The 4,013-nt window shown below is 41.0% G+C and overlaps 1 pseudogene; it reads right to left on the reverse strand.

The window, feature by feature from the left end:
• Positions 1 to 413: 413 nt before the first annotated feature.
• Positions 414 to 1,842, reverse strand: LOC108528413 (probable ATP-dependent RNA helicase DDX6 pseudogene; annotated as a pseudogene).
• Between the last annotated feature and the right edge of the window lie 2,171 nt (positions 1,843 to 4,013).

Consider the following 4,013-nt stretch of genomic DNA (forward strand, 5'->3'; position numbering starts at 1 on the left):
ATTAGGGAGAAGTTGAAATGTCCTGGAGAGTTAGGTGTTGGAGAATTTTGAAATCATAGACAAGCTTTTGTGTTAATTAAGATTCTTCTCTTTATAGGGTTTCTCCCCTTCTTTCTTTTCCTTCCCTGTCCCCTTTCCCCAGAAAACATTTTTTTAAAACCAGTAGTTAGTGCAACTAATGTTCAGTTAGCACACAGTGCAAACAGATGGAACAACAACAACAAAAGAATATTCCTTCTTTCAGCTTTTTTCTCTTCACCAGTTAAAAAAGGAAAAAAAAATCCAAACTCTTTTACGTCTTCATAGTTCTGAAATAAAAGATGAAAAACCCACAAAGAGAAGAGCATCCCTTTCTAAAAAGTGGTATGTCACAGATCCGAACAAGGCTTCTGTAGTTTGTCAAAGAGTGCTTGCTAAGGCTTCTCATTTTCTACAGCTTTGCTGTGGAATTCTGCTGCCTACAGGCTTTTGTCAATATTGCTTGGAATAGGTTTAATTTCTGTTCCCAACTGCTCCTCAATACTTTTCAGGTTGAAGTGATCACCATATGTGATCAAGCTGATGGCTAAGCCAAGATGACCAAAGTGACCTGATCTTCCAGTATAATGGAGATAGGTCTCTTCCAGCTTTGAAAAGTCAATGTTTATTACCACATTCATGGCTTGTATATCAATACCTCAGGTAAACAGATCAGTGCAAACAAGAATAAACCATTTCAGAAATAATAAAATACACAGTTTTGATGTTCCTGCCTCATTTTAGCATGAATGTAGAAACAAAAATAAACCAGTTGAGAAATTTTGGCTGGCCATTCAACTCGCTGAGAGCAGTTAAAGAAAATGATCAACTGGTTTAGCTGAAGCCTGGAGAAAAGTGTGTTGAGGCCATGTGCTTTTTGGTGTTCAGTTACACATGTGTAGTACTGGGTTATGTCCTTCAGAGTTATTTTTTCCATCAGGTTAGTCTCAGGATTTCTGCAAATGGGAATTCACGAACTTCTGTATACTAAGGGGGAAAGTAGCCGAATATAGTAAAAGCTGCCTGTCTTCAGGCAGCATGAGAATAATATCTTCCATTATCTGCACAAAATCCTGTGACAGAAACTTACCTGCCTCATCCAATATTATCATCTGGACATGATTGACCTTTGCTACTACTTTCTTAATAAGATTCAGGATTCTCCCAGGGGCAGCAATCACCACGTGCACTGTATCATGAAGCCTCATTACATCATCTAAATTGGTTCCTCCTGTGGTTGTCATCACTTTGGCTCCTCCCATGTGTTTGCTGACCTGGATGCAAATTTGACTGACCTGTAGAGCAGGTTCTCCAGTGGGAACAATTACCACTGTTTGTATAGTGTCCTTCTTCAGGTCTAGCTTTTTAAGTAAGGGAATGTCATAGGCACAGCTCTTGCCTGTTCCATTTTTTTTGCTCTAGCTAAGATATCCCTACAAGATAAAGCAATGGGAATGCTCTCTTCTTGAAAAGGAGATGGCTTTTCCATCTGATTTCAAAACTCTCATCAGTAACTCCCATTTCAAACAGTAATCTTCAAACTCATTTCCTCTTGTGGAGGTTACATCTAATGTTTTGATTCTTAGATCCTTTGGAAGGAGTTTTAAAGTCTTCCAGTTATCATCAGGCTTAATGGTGGTGGTCATACTCTGTGCTTGCTGCTGAGTGCTATTATTGGGTTGGTTTTTTCAGCTGGTTCATCTGTTGCTGTGTCTGTGTGGCCTCTCCTCTAGGGCCACCACTGGGTTTCACGGGACCCCTCAGCTGACCGTTTTGACTAGACAGACCCATTATAACAGCCTTCTCTGTTCTGGTTGTGCTCATGCTTTGTTAATTGCAAAGGGGTCCTTCAAACTTCAAAATGTTTGAAAGTCAGTAGAGAAACTGTAATAATAGTTTATTAGGCTGTCCAAAGTGAAGAGATAAATATAGGTCTTGTTTAATAATTGAGTTCTTTTATTATAATGCACCCATAAGTCACTGAATGGTAAGCAGCAGTAACTTGCTTTCTTGTACTGAATCAACTTTAATTTTTAAAAGGCCCTCTTACCAGCTTCTGGTATGGCTGAATTCACTCATTTCAATCACTGAGGCCACTCCCATGCTGGGCATGCTTGGTCCTTTATTGTTGACTGGAAGCTCCCAAAATGGTGTCATTCCTTCCTCTTTGGACACCTCAACCTGCACCTCCGGATATAATTTCTAAGATTAATTACTGAGACACACAAATAAATCTGGTGAGATTTTACATGGTTTAGAATAAAGTCCAAAGAGGCTGTTGGATATAGTGGTTTTCCCACTTCTTTCTAGAACTCACAGATGGAAAAGAAAAATGCAGAAATATGACACTCATTACCAAGTGACTCGTCAACACTCATATGCTGATGTGTATTTTGTTTTGTTTGTTTGTTTGTTTAGAGACAGAGTCTTGCTATGTTGCCCAGGCTGGGGTGCAGTGGTGATTCACAGGTGTGATCATGGCTCACCACAGCCTCAAACTCCTGGGCTCATCCTCCCGCCTCAGCATACTGAGGAGCTAGGACTGCTGGCATGTGCCATCATACCCAGTTAAATGATATGTATTTTAATTAGGGTAGAACTCTTGGTTATTTCCAAAGCTATTTCTTATACTGTATTTAAATCTTAAACTTAATTCTGAAGAAGAAATAATGAATAAATGAATCACTTTTTTTTTGAGACGGTGTCTCCTTCTGTCGCCAGCCCAGAGTGCAGTGGCCCTTTCTCGGCTCACTGCAATCCCCACCTCCCGGGTTCAAGCGATTCTCCTGTTGTGAGCCTCCCAAGTAGCTGGGACTACAGGCCCGTGCGCCAACACACAGCTAATTTTTGTATTTCTGGTAGAGATGGTGCTTCTCCATGTTTGCCAGGATGGTCTCCCTGACCTCGTGATCCGCCCGCCTAGGCCTCCCAAAATGCTGGGATTACAGGGGTGACCCACCGCGCCCGGCCGTAAGTTATTTTTAATATCTCTTGACTGCAGCTGCTACCACAATTTGCATTTTCAAAATGGTTATGGAGGTTCAAGATGGCTGACTGGAAGCAGCTAGTGTGTGCTGCTCTCACAGAGAGGAAAGAAAGTGGCGAGTAAATAGTAGTTCTTCAGGTGAATTCTCTAAGAGAGCATGTCAAGATTCACCAAGGAAATGGGGGGCTCGCAAAGACCTCAGCACATTTTACCAGGAACTTCTCCTAGCCACACCCATCAGGGCTGGTGCCTGTACCTGTCATTGAGATATTCATGGGAAAGCCGTGGTTCCAGCTCTGCCCAGGTATGTCCCACAAACCTCACAAATTAGGAAGCACAGAACACTGGGCACCCCATCATCCAGTCCTTCACCTGAAACAAGAGAGCACCTCACAGTAAACAAAGGTCAGCTCTGCTCCCACCTACTTAATGTGGCAGCTGACTCTTACCTGCAAATGCCATATCCTGCGTTGTAGGTCAAACCACACAGCCTAATACAAAACCTGCTGACAGAAGTGCACAGAACTATAGAAGCAACCCCAAAGACCCTACCTAGTACAACACTCTCCAGATGAGAGGGAACCAGCATAAGAATTCTGCCACCATTAAAAATCTGAAAGGATTGACATCATCTAAGGCTGACTCTAGCTTTCCAGCAATGGTTCTTAACCAAAATGGAGGCAGGAGGATGACAGATGAGGAATTCAAAGTATAGATCACAGGGAAACTCAATGAGATCCAAAATAGGTTGAAAATCACTACAAAGAAACCTGTAAAGCAATCCAGGAAATAAAAGAAGATGCAAACGTCTTAAAAAGAAATCAATCAGAGCAATGAAAACTATAAAACTCACTTAGGGAATTTCAAAATAAAATTGAATGCTTTCTCAATAGACAAGACCAAATGGAAGAAAGAATTTCAGAGTTTGAAGATTGTTCTTTCAAACTAACTGAGTCAGACAAAATAAAATAAAAAAAAAAAGAAATTTAAAATTCTTTAAATTCTTGAA

The sequence above is a fragment of the Rhinopithecus bieti genome, unplaced genomic scaffold (assembly GCF_001698545.2).
Source record: "Rhinopithecus bieti isolate Rb0 unplaced genomic scaffold, ASM169854v2 scaffold_5150, whole genome shotgun sequence".
Lineage (NCBI taxonomy): Eukaryota > Metazoa > Chordata > Mammalia > Primates > Cercopithecidae > Rhinopithecus > Rhinopithecus bieti.